We start from the raw sequence: 27,473 nt of genomic DNA on the forward strand, positions 1-27,473 counted from the left end.
AATGTTGTCTTTTTTTTTAAGATTTTATTTATTTATTTGACAGAGAGAGAGAGAGGGAGACACAGTGAGAGAGGGAACACAAGCAGAGAGAGTGGGAGAGGGAGAAGCAGGCTTCCCGCTGAGCAGGGAGCCTGTTGCGGGGCTCGATCCCAGGACCTCGGGATCATGACCTGAGCTGAAGGCAGACGCTTAACAACTGAGCCACCCAGGCGCCCCAATGTTGTCTTGAACTATTAGTCTGCTCTTGATAAGAGACTATAAAAGGTTTTTCTTTACCTTTTAAAATAATCTGCTTAGAAAGTGAAGATTTTGTACCTTATCAGAATAATTCCTTGTGCTTCATGTTATCTCTATCATCACGTCTTTGAATACTTAAGTAAACCTAGTCCTCTCAATATTAAAAGAACTAAGTTTTGCTCAGAATGATGTAACCTTCTATATTTGCCTGTGAAATCTTTGTCACTTTGGTTAAATAGGTAAGTATTGTTTCACAGTGACCTATGGATCCTATTTAGTCATGAGAACAAAGCCCTTTGATATTTTTGACAAACTTCCCCAAATCAAATTCTCCATGAAGTCTTTTTGATCTGGAAGAAATTTTGGGATAATCCAAAGGGTCCCTGGAATGTATCGAAAGATTTGTTAAACTAATTAGGCTTATTTGGTATGTTAAGTTCCATGGGAAGCATTGTCACAAGTGATGCTAAACCTTCTTAGATTACATCTATACAGACACATGCTATTAATATATTAATAATGTTAATATGTTATTAATATAATTGTTATTAATGTAAGCATTCCAGAAATTGTATGAAATTCCTAAAAATCTAATATGTCATGTTATCACTTGTAATTCTAATTATCTTGAAGTGTTGTGTGTCACAGAAATAACCAAATTTTCTTGTCAACTGCATTGTAATGAATTCTCATCAGATTTTTAAAAAAGATTTACTTATTTATGAGAGAGAGAGAGAGTGCGTGCACACATGCATGCTAGTGGGGAGACAGGTAGAGGGAGAGAATCCCCCCCCCCACAGCAGACTCCCTGCTGAGCTCAGAGCTTGGAGCTCCTTCCCAGGACCCATGAGATCACTACTTTCACCACTTGAGCCAAAACCAAGAGCCAGATGCTCAACTGACTGAGCCATCCAGACACCTCCCCTCATCAGATTTTTAACCATGGCTATTTTTATGTCTTTGTCACTTACATAGAGTTATTGTTTTACTCTGATGCTTTTGCAAAATTGTTTGCCAAAGTGCTTCATCTTTAAGAAGACTCCTGTAAACTCTAGAATACAGGTTTCTGATAACTTTAGGATCATAAAACTGAACTGGGATAAAATGCCCAATGAACCGATGAGGATGATTATAATCTTTGTGACCTTTTTTTTTTAAAAAGATTTTTATCTATCTGAGAGAGAGCACTAGCCAGAGAGAGCACAAGGTGGGGAGGGGCAGAGGGAGAAGCAAGCTCCCTGCTGAGCAAGGAGTCTGATGCGGGGCTCAATCACAGGACTCCCAGATCATGACCTGAGCTGAAGACAGATGCTTAACCCACTGAGCCACCCAGGTGTCCCAGTGTTTGCAATTTTCTTCCATCTTTTGAGTTGGAATCACTGCCCATTTTCCTGAAGCCCTGAAAACGGAAGCTAGGTGATTTGATCTAAACTTCAAAGAAAGCACCATAATAGTCACGCCAATCTTCTCTGTGCCTGTTGCTGTCTGGGTCACTCAAAAAAATTTCCTGGTACACCCAATGACATCACCAGAGATATTCAAACTGCAAACCAGCACAATCCGTCACATTGGCACTGCCTGCTCTCACCCCATCTGAAGATGCTTCCAGACTGACATCTAGCAATCTTGATTGGTAGCTCTCAGGACTCAGACACTGGGTTTGTAATTTGCTCTGACCTTTAACCTTTCGTTGTCTTGCTTCCATAGAAATGCTTCTTATTAAATACCTGATTGCTTGCTTACAGAATAAAGGCCTTATTTGGGGATCCCACCTGTATCACCTGCCTCCTGAAATAAGGTAACAACTGTTTAACTGAAAATAGCTATTCTCAAGACTGAGACTGGTTCAATGAGCTCCGGAACCATCTATCAATTTAGCTTCTAGACTGCGAAACTTACTTAACTTACTTTGAAACTTGACGTTTCAAAGGTAGGACTGAAGGGGAACAGATTTGCCATCCCCAAATATGCCTCACGGGCATGTTGATTATTTTAAGCTGTTTTTTTTTTTTTTTTTAAAGCAACAGACATAGAACAAGTTCTAAAAACTGAGTAGAAGTTACCCTTTTTAAGAGATTTACAGCTTTAAGGGAAATCTCCATTTGTAAGGGTGTCTTCCTCACTATACCAGGAAGAAAGGGATAACTCAATCCCTAGAAATTATCTTTTTATTACATGTTTTATTTTAATGCCACTATAGTTAACAGTGTTGTATTACTTTCAGGTGTACAATATAGTTTTAGAAACTCTTAGCAGTGGAGAAGGCGATGACTTAAATCTGCACAACATCCTTACCTTTGTCTGCTGTGCTTTTCCCGGTAACCTCCCATAACGGATTCCGAGTCCCCAACATCTGCTCTTATCTTTAGTTGAAGATGGTATTTAAGGTGATGGCTTCAGCTCAACATTTGAAATGCTCAACATTTCAGAGACTTACTCAGTCTTCCTGGGTCTCTGCCATATACACAGGAGGTAGACATGGTATTAAACTTCTGTTTGTTTTACTCCTGTTGTTCTATCTTACATGAATTTAATTATTAAACCAGCCAAACAACCTAGAAGGGAAGAAAGAAAAACTTTTCTCTCCTTACAACATCTTCTGCCAAAATGTAAGTATCTTTTTAGAGTCAAGAAAACTTCAAAAAAAAACTCACAAGGGATGGGCACTCTGAAAACTGAAAAAAAAAAATATTGCTTCTAACCAAAAATATCATCTACAATAAATTTAGAAACAAAAGTTAAAAAATAATGGTTTTTGGTTTTTTTAAGGATTTATTTATTTATTTGAGAGAGAGAGAGCGCACAACGGGGGGTGCACAGAGAAAGGGAGAAGAAGACTCCCCACTCCCCACTGAGTAGGGAGCCCACGCGCGGGGCTCCATCCCAGGACCCTGGGATCATAACTTGAGCTGAAGGCAGACACTTAACAGCCTGAGCCACTCAGGCAGCCCCAAAATAATGTTTTTTTGTAAATTTATTGTATTTCTGAAATCCAAGCAGGTGTTATCAGCATTACAGTGATAATTTCACTTTTTTAAATGTGAAAAATTTATCAGAAATTGTTATACCTTTTCTCAGTTCAATGATTATTATTTTTATTTGTGTAATAAGTGAAAGTTAAATTACTTTCCACCTTGATAGCAACTTGAGATGTTTCTTCTGCCTGAGTGGTTTTTAAAAATGACTAATCTTTTAAGATCTGTTTTTTTATAAAAACATTATTTCTTGTAGCTTTCAAAGTAAAGAGACTTAAACAAATGGAAAAAATATCCATATCTTTTAATGCAGCTCAACGAAGTATGGCAAATCATGCAGATAATATTGTTTATGATCAGACCTATCATGTGACGTCATCTTCAGTGTGAGGTGACCGGAACAACAGATGCAAAAGACATGAAGGCATGTTTGTCCTCTCATTGCACAGCGCATCTGCAATGAAAAGGCCACTTAGTACCCTTTATTGATCTAGGGTGCAAATGCTTCTGCTTGCCAAAATAAGATAAAACGTTTCACATTTAAAAATCAAATAAAGAGCTTCAATGCTTACAAAAATTGACAAATTCTAGAAGTCTTCTAATGTGCTAGCCTCAGCATGCTGCATTTGCCATGAGCTTGACTAAATAACCTGCTCATCTCTCAGCTCTATTTTTCTGCCTTCTGCCTTTGAGGTTGCTGAGATGTGTCATCCTGTAGATGAATACAACAAAAAATTAAAGCGATTTCTCCATGAACAGACTTTCTTGTTTTAAGTGTTGCACAGGGGAAAGCTTTACTAGCTACTTTAGTGCCTTGTGAAGAAAAAAATATACTCAGAAAAATTGTTGTGTTATAACTAAGAACGTTTTTTTTTTAAATGTTTTAAAAGGAGAACATGGAGGCATGGAGAAGTTGTGTGATTTCTCCAAATTGCCCTGCTCATTGAAAGTAGGACAGACATCTTTTGATTTCCAAACTCATGCTTTTACTACTCCTGTGTCTTCCTTAGCAGCCATACAAATTGTGGCAAAATGAGTTCCTATTACAATGAACTCCTCATCTTGGGTGGCCTCTGCTGGAATTTCAGCCACCTCTTTCCTTGCTTTCTCTGCTCCCCAACCTAGTACAAACATACACTACATATTTGATCGGCTTAGAGCATAAAGTGCCACTATTTTTAAACTATTATTCTATTTAAAGGGTTTGCTGTGGTCTAAAATAAAATTAGCCACATAACAAATGTTTATAGGAATTTATAGTATGCAAGAGAAGCACTACCACCATTGCCAAATAGACTTAAGACGAAGCCCTAAGGGAAAATCTACATGTCACAAACCAAATAACAACAACGAGAACAAAGCAGCAACGAGGCGGTGTCTTCCTATGTCTCTAATGTGCACTAAGACAGATTCTCACCAGCAGCTACACAGAGTACCCTGTTTACTGGACTTGTACTCAGACTTGGTCATGGTTTTGTTAGTGAATATTGTTTAGGGAGAAAAAAAATTGCAAAAGACACCAGTCACCTAATCCTGGTTACTGTCTTCTGAAAAGCTAACACAGTTATCCCTCCAAGTGCATTTGGTAGGCCCTTACTGTTTGCAGAACACTGTTGTGGAAGTTAAGGAATAATAGCATTTGAAAAAGACATATTCTTTTTCTTCCTCAAGGAGTTTTCAGCCCACTTAATCAGGAACTTGTGCCCGTAGCCAGTATGGGGTTCCTACAGAAGAAACTAGTCCAGCCAATAGTGATTTGGGGCACTCTTGTGACAAATTTATATTCTCAAGCAGTTGAGGGGAAACCCACCCTGAGGACTTGAAATGATCTACTGAAAAGCAATATCTTTTCTGTGTATTTGCTTCCCTTTAGAATCAGTGAGAAATAAGGGACTGGATTCCAATAAAACTCCATCTAAATGTATTCCCCACAGCTCAGGTGTGCTGACTTAATCCTAGTACCACCCAGGGATTTAGAGAGACTAATAGTGGCTTACTGTTAAGCAGTAACATCATAACACGGAATACTTTCCTTGGCTATTGGCCCATGTTTCAAAATATATAAATACCTACAAGCATTACATCTCATGATTTGAAACACAGAAGGAATCTATCCTCACAGACACACACACACAAACAAAACAATGGAGGAGAAAAGAATGCATCATACCAACATCCTGTATCATTTCTTGAAGGCTTTTCTTGCCTTTTCTTTCTTCTTAAAGGCCCTGGCAAAGCTTATATTATCTACCCTGCCATCCTTGCCTATGCTACCACATCCTACTTCTGAGTTTTTTTCAATTTTGCTTCAAGCATCACGCTCAATTGAAAATCTGTGAATTGCAATCTGGTCTCATGTCCCATGAGGCTCCTCAACTTTCTTTTAAGAGTAAAACCATGAGCTCAAGTAAATAACTTAAGGTAAAGGTGACCTTCAATCCAGGAAAGGAGGGGAATTAGTCAAATAGCCAGCATCTAGTCCTATTAAGTAACATCCCTATGGACATTTAAATAGACAGCATCTAGTCCTATTAAGTAACATCCCCTGGACATGCTTATCATTTCTTAGAAATTCCTAGGAATAGAAATTCAAGTTATCTGGAAAGTCTATTTATTTTGAATGCATTAGTCTATAAATCCAGAAAAAAATAATGTATTGTTTTAAGGGATATTTTCAGGAATATAAAGTAAATCAAAGAATTGGTCCTTTTTCTAGGACGTATTCCCTATTTTTGGTGGAAACTGTGTATGTTGTGCGCATATATGTATATATGTATGCAATATAAAATGGAAGAGGTAAAGTAATATAAAATAATTAGCCATTGTAGAAACAAAAAATAATTGCACAATAATATTTAGTTGAGAAGACTCTCTGGAGGTTTGGAAGGTGGAGTTACGCGTTAAAGGAGGGCCTAGATCTGGTCAGTCGACGTAAGATGAGATTCCAACTGAGGAAAACCAAAAGAAGCAAAGACATAGGGATTCTCTGGAACATCTAGTAACATGTACAAAGGACCCTGAAGATGTGGACCTACTTAGGAAAAATAAGTGGGAACAAATCTTGAATTTCTAAGATTAGTATAAATAGTATTTCTACTCATTAGATCCATATTTTTCTCTCAATTGTGTTTTCTTTATAATAGCAAGTGAAGCCTTGAAGACAAAAAATTATCCAATTAACGTTTTTCTTCAAAGTGACATTTAAAAAATTTAATTAAAACAATTTATTTATAGATTTCTCTCCTAATCAGAGGCAACAAAAAATAAAGAGAAAAACATTGGTCTTAGGAACAAAGATTGATGTAAGCATAATGTGCAATTTTCCTGGCCTGCATAAACATATTTAATTGGTAAATAATTTCAAATGACAATACCATGCCATTTAAAGCCAACTAATGACATTTGCCTAGTAGTCCCTGGCATTTGTTCTCAATTTCCTCAGAACATTCCTAAAAAGGCAGAGAAAAACACAAGTCACAATGGAACCAGCAACTAGGTTTGACAACTCACCTTTCTCTGATTTAGGGATACAACCTTCTAAACTGCAAGGCTACTGGAGCCAGGTTGGCAATTGTAATGAAAAAAATAAAGTTCTGAGACTGGTACTCTTGAAAGAAGTAGGAAAGTCCTTCAGGCCCCTCCTTCCACAACCCCAACCCCAACTCCATCATAGCTTGATTCAAGACAGAGTACCAGGCTGTTTTCCTTCTGCTGTATCACTATTGCCCTCAGAAGGAATGGATTAGACATTATGCATCTTATCCTATATACATTCAGAGTTTGCAACTCCAAACATCAAGTGCACAGAAAGAGGGTAGACTGGGAAGGTGAATTGATGTTGCATCCTGAAAAGTGCTGTGAGCTGAAAAATAGTCTGGGTAGGATTCTTTTCCATGTTGACCCGGTAATCTTTGGCTCTACCTCTTGGACACTGGGCTGAAGTCTTTACTACAGACACTATGGTCAGTGCTCTGTTCTCTGGTCTGTGGTTAGATACCGTATCTTCATGTATCTTTCCTTCAAATTCCCCAACGCTGGGAACCAGTTCAGCCACAGTGAGGATTCTCCTTAAATATGATCTGGGTGCTTTTCAGATTTTCAGTTGTTTCCTTGAATTTGGAATACACTGATGAGTTGGTGAGAATTTGGATTGCAGAGATGCCTCGTGATTCTTACCTTTGAGTTTACTATTCCTATACAGACACCTGTTATTTTTGTCGTTGTGATCCTCTGCAATGACAGTGAAGGGGAACCCCTATCTCTATCTTCAGCCCGCCCTTGTTCATCTTCACTCTCCAACTGAAGGATATTAGCAAGGTGTGTGTTTTTTTATTTTTAATTTGAATTCCTTCCACTTTCCCTTATTTTTCTTCTACTTTCTTGCATTGGCTCTGTCAAAAATTGGTGTCCTCCTGTAATGTGATTCAAATTATATTATGCAGTGAGATGAATATTTATATTACCAGACCTACACTCAGAAAAATTGCTGCGAGGACTTGGAAGAAATGTTTGATGAGCAATTTGGGATATGGAAGTGAGATGGCAATGAGCAGGCTCAAGTAAAAATGGATGAGCATAGCTGGCCCTCCATCGGGGTGGTTTCTGTTAGAGGCGGGCTCATTAACTAGAATAGTGGTGTATACAAGTTTGGTGGAAAGTAGAGAAGAATTTCTGAACCTCAGAGAGAGCCAGCATAGCTGGTCCTCCTACAGTTGGCCAACTCTTAGCCCTTACAGAGCACGTTCACCTCCCTAGAGGCCTCAGGAACTCTCAGCTATTTTTCCTACCATCCTAGGGTCTTCAGGGTCTGTGAAGCTGAGCGGCTCTCAGTGGGCCCATCTGCCCGGTACCCTCCTCCGTCATTACCCATTTACTGCTCAGGACTTCCCTATGAAGCCTCAAGTCTCCAGGATGACACTCAGAGAAGCCAAACACTGAGGCCTTTTGAGTGTGTGGCAGGAGTGGTGGAGTTGGTGGGGAAGAAAATGCATAGGGAAAGTAGATAACTATAAGTTTTATAACGGTGAATATTTAATATTCTAGAATTGGTGGGCTTTAGATAATTTCTCATAGGCTTTCCTTCTCTATTCTTAAAAAAAAAAAAAAAAAAAGGAAAAATCCCTGAAAAGTCTCATTAGTTTAGCTTGGATCAATTTTTCCCACTAAACTCAGGATAGTAAGTAAATCATAGGTGATTACTATAAAACATGTAAACTTTGCATTGCAGATGAACATAAAGCGTGAGAAGCTGGTGGACATCATGTGAGTAAAGAAGAGATATATGTATTGCACCTCACCAGATACTAAAAATTCAGACTTTGCTCAGGTGCTGTGTTAGAAACTTCTGATGGCGCTTCTTACAGACCTTGCTAACCTGACAATAGCATTTTAATAAATAACTACAAAGAAAGTTTTTTGTATGTGTAGGGGTACAACACAAAGTAAGGTAAACCCCCAAAATGTCTATTTTAATCTTTCTCAAGGTTTGAAGTCCCTTTTGACCTGAAGTCACTTGTTTAAGTCACTGTAAAGTTAAACAAGGTTTGTTTGAACAAGATAATACCATTCTTGCAATCTCACTGACCTTGGCATACGGTCAAGAATGCAGCATGTCCTTTCAGTGTTACACTGGGGTATTGTTGGTCAAACCAAATGTCCTGGGTTGCCCAGGACATTCCTGGTTTAGCTCTGAGAGTCCAATGTCTGGGAAACGCCTGAGTTCTTAGAAAACCAAGACAGATGGTCACCCTGTATACCTCAAAATTGTTTTAGTGCCTTAGGAATGCACCTTTGTTTGACTCTGTTACTTGCTTTTAAGGACTCAGACTTGGTGAAGTTACATGTTGATTTGTAGATCTTGTCTGATAGAAATACAGATAAATTGTCTAGGAGAAAAGATAACTCCAAAAGTTGTTGTTTTGTTTTGTTTTTTTAAAGATTTTATTTATTTATTTGAGAGAAAGTGCGCACGCATGTGTGATGGGAGGAGGGACGGAGGGGGAAGAAGATGAAGAGGGAGAGTCTCAAGCAGATTCCATGCTGAGCATGGAGACTGAATGGTGGGGGCTCCATGCCAGGACCTTGAGATCATGACCTGAGCCAAAACCAAGGGTCAGATGCTTAACGGACTGAACCACTCGGGTGCCCCAAGTTAGGGTTTTTTTTTTTTTTTTAACAATTTTTAAAATTTTTCTGTAGCTACCCTAGAAGTTTTCTTTTTAAAATTCCTTTTGCATGCTTCTAAATATCTAGGGTTTTTTTTTAATTAATTTATTTATTTGAGAGAAAGAGAGAGAGAGAGAGAGTGCACAAGCACAGAGGGAGAGGCAGAAACAGACTCCCCGCTGAGCAGGGAACCCGATGCGGGGCTCGATCCCAGGGTCCTGGGATCATGACCTGAGCTGGAGGCAGATGCCTAACTGATTGAGCCATCCAGGTACCCCTAAATATCTAGTTTTTAAAAATGCTTTACCACTTTATTTTCACCTTAATGACTTAATGAATCTTTGGTGTGTTCATTCTATATATGTGTAACAGTTGTGAAATTACTTAAACAGGGAGGCCATTAGACTGAGGTGGCTTTAATGCCTCAGTAGCCTATGTCAGCAAACCAAAACCTAAGCCTGAAATGTCTCAAGGATAAGGAATTAAAACCTAAGCATAACCTTTCACAAACAGCCAGCTAAGCTTTCTCAAATAAGGCAACCTCTTAAGACATAGCCAATCACATAATTTCCTTGCTTTGCTTCTGGCTCTTCTCTATAAATGTCTTTCTCCTAGCTTTTGTTGACAGAGCACTTCAAAATACTGGTTTGTCACTGTCCAATGTCAATCAGTTTTTGTTCCAATAAACTCTTAAAAATTGTAATATGTCTCAGTTTATCTTTTAACACAGTCATACTTTAACTGTTAAAAATTTATACTTAAGCATCACCAAAGAAGACAAGACCATCATGATTTCAATGCAGTTCTTTTAGAGAATCGTATTTTAGCCAAGATACCCAGGCATTTTTTAAGCTTTAGTTTACTTATCTCCATATATGAAAATAATGTTGGGTTTTTGTAATGATCAAATGAGATAAATGTATATTAATTATGAAGCAAAATGGTTTATATAAAGTAAGGCTATATTTATGCTTTATAGTCATGGTTAGCAACTCATTACCAAATTTCTTCCTCTGGAGTTTTGAACACCTAAGATTAGGAAAATATTTCTGCTAACTTTTATCAATGTATCCTCATTGGAAGAGTCTACATGATTAGATTCAATATATTATGATTCAAAACATGGTTTGCTGTCCCTCTTAAAGCCTTTTTTCATATACTGTTATTCAGAATACAGCCTCATTTTATTTTTGTGGGGAGAATTAATCAGTTCTAATATTGAACTGAATTGAATATGAACACCTTGAATGTGTTCATATTGAATTTTGCCACATTTAATTCAGGCTCTCAATTTTTTAGTATCAGTCTGAATTCTTTCCAAATAACTTGGTCTCTGACATTTTTGTTATCTTTTGTGAAGGTAATACATATAACAAGGTAGAAATGCTTCATGAAAACATTCAGTTTTTTCAGAATTAAAAGATCTGAGAAACATTAATGATACAGTAAAGGACATTTTAATCCAGTAGTAATTCAGTCCTACATTACACACTTTGAACATTTCCCTAATTTCTTAAATATAATTAACCAATTAACCTCTAGAGATTCTCATTAATGTAGCAGAAGTAAGATAATTCAAAATTTATGTGCTCAAAGCTATCAAAATATTATTAAAGTATTCCAGATTTTTTTTTGCCTAATTCTTAAAATTTCATGATATTTGAAAGTCATTATAAAATGTCATGAAATCCCTTTAGGTAAGGCATCAAGTGACAGAGGACACTATCCTTCATTAAGCATGCAGTATAGTCTAGTGGGGAATAGATTGTCTCTGGGGTCATAAAGGCTGTGCCCAAATCCAAGCACTGCCACTTGCTAGATTTTGAATCAATTGCTTTATCTCTCTAAACCTTAGTTTACTCATATATAAAGTGGGGATAGGAATACTGATCATGTAACAGGAGGTCTCTATTGAGTCAGTGAGATAATACATAGAAAGTACAGAGCGAGGTAGCTAGCACATCACATTTAATAAGTTTTAATTATTTATATCATCACAGTAGGATGAATTGCCAGTTCAAAATATGTACCTCCAACAATAAACCCATGTTTTACAATCATAAAGAAGAATCACAGAGAGCAGAGCGATCAGATATTGGCAGGGGATTAAGACTTCTCTTGCCTTTCTGCTTTCCCAATTATTATATTACCAAACTTTGATTCTGAAAAGGTGATTGTTTGATAGAATTAAGTGCCCCCAGCAGGTTTGAGGAGCAGGACATGGACAGACATCAGGGTAGGACCCTTAACTGTGTGTGCTACCTGCAAGGTGATTAAACGATGGGATAGGAGCCAGGCTGATGTTGATCACTCCCAAAAGATGCAGAAGCCCATCCCTCTTTGAGGGTCCTGCCTTCTCTAAACCCACAGTGCTGAAGCAATATCAGAGTCTCGAAGATGAAACAGGGTGGAATAACCTTTGAATGAATATACATTATGAAGTGGTGATAAAAATCTCAATTCTTATACCTACTTCTTCAAGTCAGTATAAGACACAGATTAATCCAATGAAGAGGAAAGCCATGTTATAAATTCATGAGACCAGTAAAATCAAAACAGAATTTGGGTTATTATGGCAAAATTTTGTTTACCAAATGGCTTAGTCTATTTTTTTTAAGATTTTTATTTATTTATTTGAGAGAGAGAGGAGATAGCAAGAGAGAGAGAGCATGAGTGGGGGTGGGGGCAGGCAGAGGGAGAAGCAGACTCCCCAGTGAGCAGGGAGCCCGATATGGGACTCGATCCCAGGGCCTTGGGATCATGGCCTGGGCTGAAGGCAGACGTTTAACCGACCGAGCCACCCAGGTGTCCCTGGCTTAGTCTATTGCCTCAGCTGTAATCCAAAACCACAAGCACTAGTTGACTTCGGTCCTTCTCGGATTGAAGGCACTCACCTATTTTTTGCCCATGTGTTAATAGGAAGCAAGAGATAAGGGCAGAGAATAGAAACCTTCTTTTAGATCAGGAATCAGCAAACAGTGGCTTACAGGACAAATCTGGCCTGAAGCCTGTTTTGTACTGCACATAAGCTAAGAATAGTTTTACATTTTTAAACCATTGGAAACAAACAAACAAAAAAAACACAAAGATTATGCAGCGGAGACCATTTGTGGCCCCAAAGTCTGAAATGTTTACCATCTGGCCCTTTACAGAAAATGTTTAGCTGACCTTTGCTTTTGATCTATGATCACGAGCCCAATTCTAAGAGCCTTCTAGAATATGTGTCAATGAACTTTCTGTAAAGGTTAGAGAGTAAATATTTAGTCTTTCTGGGTCATGTGGTGTTTGCTGTAACTACTCAACTCTAATGTTGTAATGTGAAAGCAACCACAGATAATAAGTAAATAAACAAGTGTGGCTGTGTCTCAGTAAAGTTTTATTTGCAAAAACAGAGAGCAGGCCAGATTTGACCCTATGGTCACAATTTCCCCTCCTCTATTCTAGGAGATTGTTCTTCTATTTGAACTTGATTTATATACTTGATTTTCCCATTATATTCTTGCTTTGTTCTCTCTGAACTCAATTCATTCGTTATGGCCTTTTTCACCCTTGTCTTGCCTTCTCCAGGTACCACGACTTAGCTCTCTTTATGGACTTTCATTTTCCTAGACTTCTTGGCAATGACTTCCTGCTCACCTGTATTCATACTACCCATCTGGTGATGCCTCATCTTTCTTCATTTATCTGTACCGGAGCCCAAGTCTCAGAGCAACAATATCCACCCTCCACCTCCCTTTTATTCTTCTGACTTAGACAAAGTTCTTAAAAACAAAGCAATCCCCATTTCCACACAAGAGGCAGGTTGACATCCATAAAAGACTATAGGGTTTGGAGTCCCATAGAACTAGGTTCAAATCTTCAGTTACCAACTTTCTGCCAGAAAGAACTTGAAGAAAGATTTTTTCTGAGCCTTTCTTCCTTCAGTCTTACTATATTTCAGGCTTTTTCTGAAGATTACACATGTAAATGTAAATAAAATATCTGGCATGTTATAGGCACTAGCTAGTATCTGTCTGACAATGATAATCAAAAATCATGATTGCTGTAATTGTCCCCTAGAATGATTCTTTTAGTCTTGTCTATTTCTTCTGTTAATGCACACAAACATTAAATTAATCTTCCTATGATATCTTTTTCAAGATCTGTCTCCTGGATGAAAATACCTAAAATGATTTCCAGTTGTGCTGATGGAATATGATATTCTAATAAGTAAAACCCATAGAGAGTGTTGGGATTAAATTTTCTCCACTGGGGTCATCCAGACTAGAAATGCTTCGAGAAAAAGTGGTAAAAGTTAACTTGCACAATAATAAACTTAACTTTTTCACACAAATGTTCTACTAATTTCTACACAACATTCACTCATGCCCTTACATACACACCACCCCAGGTAATAAAAATGATTCAAATATGGCATCTCCATCAGAATCTGTACCTATATGTCTGCTTCTTTTTTGACCTAAATTATCCTGAAAATTTACTTGATTATTGAGTGCTTATTGTTTAACCCTTTTATAACAGATACGTGAAATTGAATGGTAAAGACACGACCCTGTCTCTAAAATATTCTGGAGACTAACAGGGGAGTGTCACTTGGGTCCTTTTAGAAGCAGATGCTGAGACAGAGTTAGCAGTGCCAAGAGGTTTACTGTAAGTGACGCCTGTGGGTGGTAAAAGGAGGAAGTGGAGGATGAAGCAGGACGGGGCAGGGAGAACTCTCAAGTCATGAGGCAAATCTGATAGAATCATGGTCAACACGGGCAGTGACAAGACAGCCAGTGCCTGTTGAAGGAGTCCTGCTTTGGGCAGAAATGGCCAGTGCCGCCCCCCCCCCCCCCCCCCCCCCCCCCCCCCCCCCCCCCCCCCCCCGCCTCCCACTACCTCTGCAGAACTAGATCACTAGGTGTTGTGTAGGTAAGGGCTGGCCTTAATCTCAAGGGTTTAACAGCTGGAGGCTGTCAGCTCACTACATTCCTTACAGCTGAAGTTTGCCTTGAAGGAACAACTGAGTAGCCAGCTTCCCATAGCTTGCACTGTGACATAAAGGCCAAAAAAAAAGTACAATTCCTGTGACATATGAAATAACAGAAGTATATAAAAGCTAAAGGACTTAAATGAATGTATCAATGCTAAGAGGTGTAATTTGAGCACAAGCCAATTTGAATCTCATTAGAGTTTAGAAGAGTGAAAAATTAAGTATTTCAAGAGGCAGGTTGCAATGATCAACATTTTTTTTAGACAGTATTTGTTTGTTTTTAAGTTACTGTTTGTAAAACTTAGTTAAAACTTCTGATTCCATAATTACAGCTTTATAACTGAGTGGCTGGATATTTGATTTAATATATTGTGTCTTGTTAAAAAATAGACCTGTAGATTATACATTCATTATTTCTCAAAAGGAAATTCCATGGGTTGCTGTGACACAGAATACTAACCTATATGTTTTAAAAATGTTTCCCTCAAACTAATTTTAGGAAAAGAAAGGATAAAGAAGATAGACAGGAATCTCTACTGCAAAATTTCTCAGGGGCTTCAATGCACAAATATACATAGTAATCTCAAAAGGTAGAAGGGGCAAGGTAAATGAAGTATACCGAATTTCTCACATTTAACATAGAACCAAAACTAGTTTGGGAATTGCTGAACTACAAACTTGAAGTTTACCCATATGAAGTAATATCGTCAATTGCTCCAATTTTTTTAAATATCCAAAAAAAGAGACTGATTATTTTTTCAGTTTTTATCTGATCTTATTTGACATTATAGAGACAAAACCCAATTTTCTGTTTCTTTGTTAAAGGAAAATGTTCTTTCTGAAATAAATCTCATATTCTGAAACCATTAGTTAATAACACTAACTAGAGGCTAAAGGCAGCTATAATTATTTGCATCATCATCTGGAATTGGCTTTCCCTTTAATAGAGCCCATTTGCACTATAATAAAAAGCATGATAGGAACTGATTAAAGCTGGCTGGAGCAGTTTTCATTTAAGAATTTCTCTTCCTGTGTCAGCCAATGTTTCTCTCTTAATGTTATTTTAATGTAGTCATTTTATGTTTGAAAATGAAGGCAATCATGTCAGTCCACGAGCTGGCAAAAGACAGTTATTGATTTTTACAAATCAGTCACCTTTAAAAATCCATATGAGATGAATATTTATTATTTTGCAAGTACAAATCAGTTTCTGTAGAAACAAGAATGGATGCGTGATAAAGCAATGCATTTTGAAAGAATGGAAATGTGATGAGAAATAGCTTGCCTTAATGTGTTCCTTACATTGTGTCATTGTAATAAACATTCCTCATTGATTATTTCTTCCAAAGTATCAGCAATTTTCATTGTTTACAGCATGCCAGATGCAAAGACTGACAAACTTTAAAAATGACATACCCTGGAACCACCTTTTTGCTCACTGAGTTATTGCAACTCATGTGTAACAACACAAATTTGTCAAACTTCAACAGAAGTTTTTCTTATAAACCTATGCCGAAATGATTTTGGTAAATTGAATCATATTATACATGAATCAGGGCAATCGTTTTTGAACTGTGTTTTTTTTTTTAAAGATTTTATTTATTTATTTGAGAGAGAGTGACAGAGATAGCGAGAGAGCACAAGCAGGGAGGACAGGGAGAAGCAGACTCCCCGCCGAGCAGGGAGCCCGACGTGGGACTCGATCCCGGGACTCCAGGATCATGACTTGAGCCGAAGGCAGTCGCTCAACCAACTGAGCCACCCAGAAGCAGGGAGTCTGCTTCTCCCTGTCCTCCCTGCTTGTGCTCTCTCGCTATCTCTGTCACTCTCTCTCAAATAAATAAATAAAATATTTAAAAAAAAAACACAGTTCAAAAACGATTGCCCTGATTCATGTATAATATGATTCAATTTACCAAAATCATTTCGGTGGTTCAAAGGTGCCCCTTTGAACTGTGTTCTATGGAGCCTTTGGGGGAGAGTGCAGAAAAGAATTGCCTTCCAGGTTGCCCCAGGGGTGAGGAGGCAAAAGAAGAGCATGCTGGATGCATGCCCAGCTTCTCCCACACCCCTCCTTCTACCAGGAAAGGTACACATTTAGAGTTCTATGTAATAATTCATTTGTGGCTTAAACAAACAAAACAAAACAAAACCTGAAATGGATGAACTCTGCTAGGGGAATTTTCATTTTTAAATGTTTATTCACCAAGAACCCTTTAAAAAATAAATATTAGCAACCAATTATATAAAAATACATGCTTTTAACGTAAAAACAAATGTTCACACAGAATTCCTCAAATAAAATAAACCTATGTATAGCATAAGGATGATAAAATATCCTTGGATAACAAAAGGTCCTTAATAAGATTTGAAAGATTTTTCCTTCCTCTCATTTTCCTTCATATCCTTAATGTCAGAAGGGAGCTAGGACTGGAAAATGGTTCTAGAGAGTCTCTGCTAAAGGCTAAAGTATGACGAAAAGGATTATTTTTTTACTAAGCTCAAGATAGTCAACCTAAGGCAGTAGGGCAAACTATTATTCAATCAATGGTGTTGACGTCCATGTTAGAAATATGTATAAAGTCTCCTCCAGATTCAATCCTCTCACTACATTTCATCCCTAGAGGAAAGCAATTCTTTTATTTCTCACCGGCTCCAGGTCATGTCCTACTGGAACTGCTGCCAATCTTGGCATTTAGCTCCCCAGAAATAATTAACTTGACAGAACAAATAAAGGTTAAAAGATCTTTAAAATGTGACCAGGCATTCAAACAGGTAGCATGCACTTTGACAGCAGGTTATGCACATGTTAAGGCAAATCACATCCAATTTAGTTGGAGACCTGAATCCCAACTAGAGGAAACAGATTCCTGTTATATGAGCTGAGGAATTTGGAGCAGGTTCCCTGAAGGCTGACAGAGAAAGGTATGGCCCATTCACCTTTTTCTTAGCAAAAATGTCTTGCAACAACAAAAGTCTGTAATGTTGAACACAAGGAAATGAATTTGCAGAATGCAGATCTCTTTCAGACGTATTTAAAAAGCTCATTCACCCTGCACACTGAATTTTTAATGGATTTCAACCTACCATAGTCTAGAGAAGGCATCTCAGTCACTCAGAAATAAAAGAATACAGCCAAAGGACTAGAGAGAGAGAGAGAGAGAGAGAGAGAGAGAGAGAGAGAGTGTGTGTGTGTGTGTGTGTGTGTGTTGCCTTGGCATTCCTGAAAAGCCCTGATTCTGGCTGAGTAGCTTGTCCTTAAATCTCCCAAACATTTCAACCACCACTAAGTAAGGGATGCCCAGCCACCTCCTAGGAGCAAGGAGTCTGCTGGCTTCTAGCATCAAGACTCTCTTGCCTGGGAGAAGAGCTCACTAATAAATCAGTGGAATAAGAATAATTATGGGCCGTTCCTAGGAAAAGTGGGGTTGGACTATGGCCAAAGGGAGCTCCATGAGCAAAAGCAATGCCACATCCATGGGGGAAGGTAAGAACAGATAGGTTGGGGCAGGGTCTGTGGGTTCAGGTGCAGGGAGAACTCTATAAAAGTTTGGGATCAACCTCATGGCCTCAGGCCTGCAAATCAATGAAAGTGTCCTACAATGATTTTGATATCCTCAGTTCTCTTTTGAAGAGGTGGAAAATCCCAACTTTGGTTGCTACCCTGTGTACCTAGGTTTGTCTCAGATAAAACAAAGAGATCAAAATTGACCAAATATTATGCTTTTTTTTAGAATAAGTATTGTTTTATTACTTTGTACTTGTTTTTTTTATTTTACTATGTTATGTTAGTCACCATACAATACATCATTAATTTTTGATGTAGTGATCCACGATCCATTGTTTTCATAGAATACCCAGTACTCCATTGCAATACGTGCCCTCCTTAATACCCATCACCAGGCTCACCCATCCCCCCACCCCCCCTTATGATGCTTTTTTAATGGAAAAAGGTTAGGTGGTGGGGAAGTTAGGCTCTTATAGTCCTTAGGTTTTTGAAGTCCACACAGTAAGGATCCTGGCAAATGAGGGAAAAAGTCAGAAAAGCCATTAGCTGAGCCCATTAAAAAAATACTTTTAAACTGGCAATGTTTATTAGTTGTCAGGAGGTGTGGGAGATGGAAGAAAAGAAAGGCAAAAGGACTTTATTTTAGGGTATTTTGAACCTTGAACTGTATGGATACATGAAGTGTTCCACCAATATACAAAAATGAAACAAAAACATCAGTAAGCTTCCTAGGGGAAGCACTGGTTTTAGCTGTAAGGAAATAGCAAACACATAGTGTTTCCTTCTTGAATTGCTTTGTATTTAGTAACTAATTTAATCTTCACAACACGCCTAGGATGCACTACCATTGCACCCCTACTTTACAGAATGGGAAACGAGGGCAGAGAGGATAAGTACCTCGCCCAAGGACACACATCTAATAAACGACAGAGCTGGGTGTTTGACCCAGCTCCAAATGTCGGGTCCCAAAATCTGAGTTCTGAACACTTCAGCTTTGGCTTCACTGGGAAGCGTTTTAGAAAGGCAGATTCTCAGGCCCAACCCCAGACCCACTGAATCGGTCTGCAGGGCAACAAGACCCTAGATGACTCCTGTGTGCACTGACGGCTGGTTAGACTGAAGCCTGACCGGCTACGCACACGGCCACTGACACCACCGTGAGGACAGCATGTCTGTTTTCTGTCGGGAGCGAGCTCTTGAACTCACTGCTCCACAGTATGGGTCAAATTCAGTTAAGGGGAAGAATATTTAGAGAAAACTGTACTGGGAAAATTGCTGTTCCTTCACTGGAGGGCACTGGGATTTTGTCAGCCCTTCCAAGGTTATTTTATATGTGTCCAGGGTTTATAAGAATGACACCAGATACTTTAAATTTTGTTTTTAATTAAAGCTCCCTAAATTGTTTCTATTCCTAACAATTTGTTTCATGAAAAGCACCTCATTTCAGGATTCAAAATGTCCAGTCCATACCCGTAATCAGAGCTCCAAAGTTTGTTTAAAGGAAAGCTTCTCCCCTCACTCCCCACCCCCAGGGATGCAAAGTTTAAGGTCCGGAGGCTGGCCCTGGGACAGCATGGCATTAACTGTGGCTTCTTCATAGTCTTCGAGCCACTCCCCCACTGTCCTGACCACTCTAGGCTCAAGCTCAGGAAGAAAGAGAGTAAGTGAAAAATGGACAGTGTGGTACACTGTGGTAGGCACAGCGTTGCTGTGTGTTTTGTTTTCATTTCACAGGGGCCCCATGCTGCTGGGAACTTGCAGGGGCAATAGCAGGACAAAGGCATGCGTCCTCCTTCTGCCTCCTGGCTCTCCGCCCTCAGACAGCCGCCTCTCTGCTGGGCTTTCCTCTCTCTACACGCTGCTTTCCACTGCAGAGTTTTTTTTGTTTTGTTTTGTTTTTTAAAGATTTCATTTATTTATTTGACAGAGAGAGACACAGCCAAAGAGGGAACACAGGCAGGGGGAGTGGGAGAGGGAGAAGCAGGCTTCCTGCTGAGCAGGGAGCCCGATGTGGGGCTCGATCCCAGGACCCTGGGATCATGACCTGAGCCGAAGGCAGACGCTTAACGACTGAGCCACGCAGGCGCCCCACTGCAGAGTTTTTTAAATGGCTGCAATGAGCTCCCTCTCATGGGATCATCTGGCTGTCAGGCAGGGCCACCTGTGGCCTCAATCACTTTTCCTTACTCTCTCTAAGAATCAGACTCCAGTCCCTTGAGCTTCAGGAGGTATTTGATTGGCTGGCAACAATGGGAGATCTAAAATGGTATGCAAATTGTCTCCAAAGAAATGCTCCCTCTTGATACTTCAATACTGCTCTCTCCTCCTAGACCTATATTCCTTCCCTCACTCTCCACTCTTCTCTGTCCCTCACCTCTTCTCTTTGTCTCTGTCTCTCTCTTGATCTGTCTGCCTGTCTCTCCCCCTCTTTCCCTCTCTCCCTCCTGGAGGTTGTTGACCATCAGTGCTACAGACCTAATTCTATAGACTCTTTCATCATTTCCTTTAGAGATGGTCCAGTACCTCCCTTTTAAAATGTAGAAGTACTTGGTCTTGGCCTTTGGGCCTCCAAGGAAATTGTCTTAGAGTTCCACTGTAAACATCCTCACACATGCCAGACCATCTAAATATCTATATCCCTCTAGACTGTGAGAGACAACTTATCTAAAAATCTCCCATCAAGACAACACCATGCCCTCATTCATCACTGTATCTCTAGTTCCTACCTAGGTTTTCAATGTGTAGGATCTGATCCTTTCCTTTACCTTCTCTAACCTGTCAAATTCCTATTTATCCTTCAAGGCTGAATTCAGACATCATTCCTTTGCAAGTCTTCCCTGATTCTGTTCAGCAGCATCAAGTGTTTTCTCTGTCTTCATAACTCCTGTATAACTTTACTTGTACCTCTGTTATATTGCTTATCCCCAGCCGTGCTTTTACAGATAATTAACATGTCACTTGTCTCCTTTGATGCTAAATGCAGGCAGAGAAATGTATCCCTGATGCCCTCTCTGTCTCTGCGTCTAGCCTAGTGCCTTATACATACTAGTATAAAAATAATCTCCTCTCCACCCATGTTTCTTTCTTTCTTTTCAATTTCACATTGCTAGCAAGAGATCAACAGTTATCATGTTGAGTGTTAATGAGAGGGAGTTTTCTCTGTCATGAGAAGGAATGAAAAGCTTATCCTAAAGGGGATTTAAGGGCCTAGAACTCTTCCGTTAAAGAAAACAAAAGCTTCCATTCCATCTGAACAGGGTGACCCCAAATGCTATGTATTTATTGCATATCCAGAGGAATTTCTACTGTATCATGCAACCAGCATGCAACCAAGATCACAGGATGAGATGAAGCCAGAATGGCCTGGCTTACACTTAACTGGTTGTCAGTTACTTAATTTCTCTGAAACTCCTTTTACTCATTTATAAACAGGGATGTAGAGTGTACATCAAGAAATTTATAAAAACCACATTTGTGCACATTACCTGACTCATAGCAAGTACATAATTAGTAGCTATTATTATTAAAATTAATATTGCCAATTCATTTGGTGCCATCTATGTGTCGGACCTGCTGACATGGGACCTAGGTGTCCTCTTGTTTCATATAATTAGGAACCATTGCCCTTCCTTGAAATGTATTAGAAAGAGAAGTGTGTAGTTTAGGTAGTGAGCTTAATGATGTTTGCAGCTAATATTAACAAGGTCAAGGAATATCAAACATGAGTCAAAGACCATTTTTGCTAAACTGTGTGTTTAACACTCAGGAAGTGATAAAATCCTAGTCTCTTTGTGATTTTTTTTTAAGAAGAAAAAACATAAACAGATGCCACAAGAAACCTATGTATATGAGAAAGATTATTTATTCTGAAAACAAAAACTGCTCCCTTATTAAGACCTCTATCCCTTATTGGCCCAGCTGCTCTGTGGACCCAAGAACCCTTCCTGGGTGATTTGTATCTTCTCCCAAAGTAATGGAGTCATGTATTCTAACACCTGGTACCACCTGCTCCTGATAAGCTAAATGGCTTTGCAGCCTCCTTGACTTTCAATGAGAAGATAAAATGATCCTGTGTAGCTAGGAGAGTTTATTATGGGGATGGCAGCAAGAAGAGGAATAAATTAAAGCAGTCCCTCTCAATGCCCTTAGGTAAAAAGAGACTTAAGAGATTTAAAAGGCTGAACTTCGGGTCAGCTGGGCAATCAAATAAGCAGCTGAAAGGATCTAGAGGAAATTTGATGATGGTTATTTGAGGCTCAACTGTCAAGAAGGTCTAGAATCTTTACCATAAGGCCAGGGGTGGAATTGTTTATAGTGAATGTTCCTGATAACCCACAGGTTCTTTTAACTTATCAGTAAAAAGTAAATAAAGTTTAAGAATTAGGTCTATTTCCCTCTTCACTGGGTTTTTATTTAAATATATATCTTAGAAGACAAAAACCAGGCACTAACATTAAAATGCCCTCTTAGAGAATACTTCTTACTTCTTAGGCTAAAATATTAATTTCACAGTAACCAAGGCATTGAGGTCAAGGGAAAATATCAAATATACAGTAGAAAAAGCGGACACATGAACTTTATGAGCATTCTAAACTTTGAGGCATTCTTTTAAAGTTTAAGACACTTTCAAGCAGTGATGTCTGCAACTTAAACTCTCTTCCCGGTGTCACTAAAATTTTGACGCCCCCAAAGACAGGGAGCTGCTTGAGAGGAGGCAACTGGGTGTTGGAGGGGCTACCTGAGATCAAATACTGGTTCTATCACTTTTTAATTTTTTTTTTCATTTTTTCATTTCTTAATTTTTTTAGCTTTTCATTTTTTTTTTTCAAGTAAGCTCTGTGCCCAACGGGAGACTTGAGCTCATGACCCCCGAGATCAAGGGTTGGATGCTCTACTGACTGAACCAGCCAGGCACCTCTCTATCACTTTTTTAGATGTGTGACTTCTGTGCCTCATTTTCCCCATCTGTAAAATGAAAACAATAATAGTATCCTGCTCATAAGACTCTTGAGAGGATCAAAATAGCTAACTCACATAAAGGACTTTAGAACAATGCATGGCATATAGCAGGTGCTCAGCATGTATTTGTTGACTGAACTTTTTTTTTTTTAAATGTGACTATGGATACTTATTTCTATTTTTTTATAATTTTATTTTATTTGTTATGTTATTCACCATACAGTACATCATTAGTTTTTGATGTAGTGTTCCATAATTCATTGTTTGTGTATAACACCCAGTGCTCCTTGCAATACATGCCCTTCTTAATACCCATCGCCGAGCTAACCCCTCCCCCCACCCCTCTCCCCTCTAAAACCCTCAGTTTGTCAGAGTGTTGACTGACCTTCTAAAAACATATACCTCTACTTCTGTTTTGACTCCTTGTTGGGGAAATACAGAATTAACCGCAGTAACTATATCAATTATACCAACAGTTTTACTTATTGGGCTCTTTTAGGTCACAACATTTGCCTCCACCAGCTCGTTTATTGCTTGACTAGAATACAGTGCAGAATTCCTAACATACCATCGCAGCACCTTCATGATTTTCTCTTCTCTCTCATTTATGTCAGACTTGCGTTGTCAGAACAACCCAGATGATTTCCAGTGGCGTAGGATTTGCTCTGACTGGAATGCAGAAACTGCCACTGTCCACTGGCAAACACCTATTTGTACTTTAAGACTCAAGTCAATTATCTGCTATTTCAGAATCTCATCCACTATCCGCTAGTGGGTTGTCTTTGTTGTAGCAGTCATTATGGCACTCGGCAAACTCAAGCATCAGCATAACCATCTCTGAGTTTTATTGTGCGCTCAAACTTCCCTTTCCTCTTTACATGACTCCCTAGCTCTTCTTCTATAAACCTATCACAATTACAGTACAAACTAATCTACATTTACTGTGCCATGATTATCATTAAATAAACTCTCTCGCGGGGCGCCTGCGTGGCTCAGTCGGTTAAGCCTTTGGTTCAGGTCATGATCTCAGCATCCTGGGATCAAGCCCCACATCAGGATCCCTGCTCAGTGGGGAGTCTTTTCTCCCTGCTCTTGTGCTCTTGCTATCTCTCGCCCTCTCAAATAAATAAATGAAATCTTTAAAAAAAAATAAGCTTTCTCATGCTGCAGTATCTCACGGGGATGAAGTCTCTGGTCTCTGGAGTTAGGACGTCTGGTTACAGGTCCCAGCGCCAGCCAGCATTGTGTAACCTTGGACAGCTTGCTTGATCTAAGCCTCATCTAAGTTTTATCTTAAAAATGGGATAACAAGGGGAGCCTGGGTGGCTCAGTTGGTTAAGCAACTGCCTTCGGCTCGGGTCATGATCCTGGAGTCCCGGGATCGAGTCCCGTATCGGGCTCCCTGCTCGGCAGGGAGTCTGCTTCTCCCTCTGACCCTCTTCCCTCTCGTGCTCTCTATCTCTCATTCTCTCTCTCTCAAATAAATAAATAAAATCTTTAAAAAAAATGGGATAATAATACAAATTATTTTATAGCATTTTCTGACAGACTAGATGAGATGATATTTATCTTTTATTTTCATTTTTTTAAAGATTTTATTTTTATTTATTTGAGAGAGAGAGAGTGAGAGAGAGAGCACAAGCCAGGGGGAGAGGCAGAGGGAGAAGCAGGCTTCCCGCTGAGCAGGGAGCTTGATGTGGGGCTTGATCCCAGGACCCTGAGATCATGACCCTAGTCGAAGGCAGACGCTTGACCAACTGAGCCACCCCTGACTGCGACAATATTTTGAAACTCTTTATGTCTGTGCTCAGCTTCCTATGTATGCTTAATATGCTCTATAAATGTTGTCTATAGTTAACTGAGAAATAAAAGAAAAAAGGCCAAACACCTCTCTTTCGTTCTCTTTCTAGGCATGTGCACACACACACATAGAAGTCACGACTGTCAGAGGGATTGCCACACACATTATCTAAATGCATACGTTACAGGCATTTAATAAATATTTGTTGAAGGACTACTCTTGCCATGAACAATATGTTTTAAAAACACAAAAGCATATCTCTCAAACATGACATGCCTAAATAAAGGGATTATTTCTACAAATCCCTCATTAATGAAACAGAGAAACATGAGAATACAAAGAAAACTGCAGTTCCTTGGGAATCCCTAACATCTTTTTGCTCTGTTCCTTCATTCATTAGACAGTTATTGAATGCCTACTGCACAACGAGCAACAAATCCTTTACTAGATGAGCTATACGATAGCCTTTGGCTAAAAGCAATAGAATTCTAGAACCAATCAATTCAACTGTCTGTGTGTAGTTGAATTTTACCATTTTTCCTTTTGTAGTCCTTACCTTTAGTGTAAATGCACAGTCAGTATGCGGTTTTACATATTACTTTTTAAAATATGCATAATTGGAAGCTACAGAATGGGGAGGTCTGAATATGTTCTGTGCCCCTCCTGACTGATCCACGGCTTCTTGTAGGGGAGTGTCCGCATGCTCACCAGGAAACCTGTGGCTTAAATTGGCCTATCTTCCTCCCATCCCCCACATGCTCCAAAAGGAACAATTTCCAGCGTTAAGGTAAGCAAAATACCAGTTCATTCTATTTACATATGTCTTAATAACTAAGTTGGTAACATCTTTCAATTATTTTAGTAAGTTTTTCTTCCCTTTCATTAACTTGTTTTCACAGTATACAATTTTTTTTTTTTCTGAAGGATAAATCTGTGTACTATTATAGCCAGAAGGGCATTTAAGATACTGCTTTGTGCCGGGGAAACCCGTTTAATTACTCGAGCTGTCAAAATGTTTTATTGTACACAGCTTTTCTGATAGATTCTTTTTCCCTCCTATGAACTATCTTCCCCAGAAGACCGTCCTCTTCAGAGGATTTTAAAGTACAGGTGTCATAATTTAGAGGAATGAAGTTTTTATGTTTGAAAATACTCCATCCTTCTCCTTATGTCTGATTAAGAAATATTGTATGTTCATTTTTTTTGTTTATGTGCATTATAAAACACCATCATACTAAGATTTTAAAACTTAAATAGAACAAACTGTCTATAAACTACAGGTAAAAGTAAGATTTTATCTGAGATAAAAAATAAGATATTTAAGGTTGTTCATGTCTAATAAATCTATTTAGGACGCAAACTAACAATATAAAAAAGAGGCCTCACTGTTATAAAATTTCAGAATTCACTTGAATAAACTGAGTAGCACGTCAGGAACAAAAACAAGCTTCTGTGATAAACAAATGTCTTTTCACACAACACAGTTGAGGTGAAGGAGCTTTTGTCTCATCAGGCTTTGATTGGGCCTAACATTCCAAATCTGTTAAATCCCTTCTTTTGTGGAGCTCACACTCTGATTCCAGGGCCTGCCCTGGCTTGGACTACCAAGAGCATTAACAACTAAGGAAAGTTTTTCTCCTTTATGCAGAGAGGCAGAGTTCCAACGTAAGCACCATTAATTCTCAATTCTGGAGTTTTCTCATACAAATGTAAGGGCAGTTGGTTAGGTAGAGAAATACAGTGAGAACTCTACTGTGGATTTTTAAAGATTATCAGAAGCTAATGGCCATAATTAGAAAAGAATTATTAACACATTCACTTAAAATGAGGCTCCTCCCTACAGTCCTATTTTAAAGGTAATCTTCTTATATCCTTATGCGTTGATGACTGTCATATGAAAATATGGACTGAACCTAACAATTCCTATGAATGTGTGTAAAGTTCAAACAGATTAATCTTTTATTATTGGTTTTGGCTGAGATTGTGATATCAGGGTCATGGGATTGAGCCCCATGTAAGGCTTGGTGCTCAGCATGGAATCTGCTTGAGATTCTCTCTCTCCCTCTCCCCCACCCCTTTAAAATAAATAAATAAATCTTAAAAAAATATCATCAGACCTTATAAGGGACTTTGGAATGGGAGCATGTGAAGCAATCCTGGTTTTGAGTTCTAGGTCATTCGCAGTGACCACACTTGGGCAAAAGTCCTCATCTGTTTATTGCACACACATACCTCCATATGGTTCAGACCAGCACACTGGCATTTCACATCGCAGTTCAGAGTTTGGGGGCCATTTCTTAACTAACATTGGTTCCTTTGCTTTGTCTTATTTTCTAATTATCTTTTATTCAGAGAACTTGAAGGTTGCATTTTAACATTCTTAAATTTTCTTTGCTTAGATTCTATAGGGTTAGAAAACTCTGACACATTTTATTTTATTAAAATAAAAATTGTTATTTGCTCCACTCAGAAAGTTTCATCCTTTTTATTTTTTTAAGATTTATTTATTTATTTTGTGGGGGGCCTGACATGGGGCTCGATCCCACGACCCTTAGATCATGACCTAAGCCAAAACCAAGAGTGGGACACTTAACTGACTAAGCCACCCAGGTGCCCAGGTCTGATGATTTTCATATAAAAAGAGGAAGGCCAGGGATCACTGGCCTTGGAGAAGGACAAGAGGAGGAAGACTACCACAGCTTCATCACTACACCTGTGGAAGAGGAAAAATGCTCTCAGCCATCGCCAGCCCAAGGGAAAGTCACCTTGGGCTGAACTACAGAGTTCCACGGAAGAAGGGCCTGTGTTGTCTGATGCTCGCCTACTGTTTTCTCCAGAATGTCCCTACTTCTT

General features: G+C 38.9%; 1 long non-coding RNA gene across 2 annotated transcripts in view; it reads right to left on the reverse strand.

The window, feature by feature from the left end:
* Positions 1-3,569: 3,569 nt before the first annotated feature.
* LOC141370728 (uncharacterized) overlaps positions 3,570-27,473 on the reverse strand; it is a 491,014-nt gene continuing 467,110 nt past the window's right edge. For both annotated transcript variants that reach the window (XR_012375031.1, XR_012375030.1), the window contains 2 exons: positions 3,785-3,924; positions 3,570-3,666 (listed from right to left, as the gene is read on the reverse strand). This is a non-coding gene — a long non-coding RNA (uncharacterized lncRNA). The remainder of the gene's footprint in view (positions 3,667-3,784; positions 3,925-27,473) is intronic.

The sequence above is a fragment of the Callorhinus ursinus genome, unplaced genomic scaffold (genome assembly GCF_003265705.2).
Source record: "Callorhinus ursinus isolate GAN/ISIS: 27379988/994484 unplaced genomic scaffold, GSC_fseal_2.0 scaffold2, whole genome shotgun sequence".
NCBI lineage: Eukaryota > Metazoa > Chordata > Mammalia > Carnivora > Otariidae > Callorhinus > Callorhinus ursinus.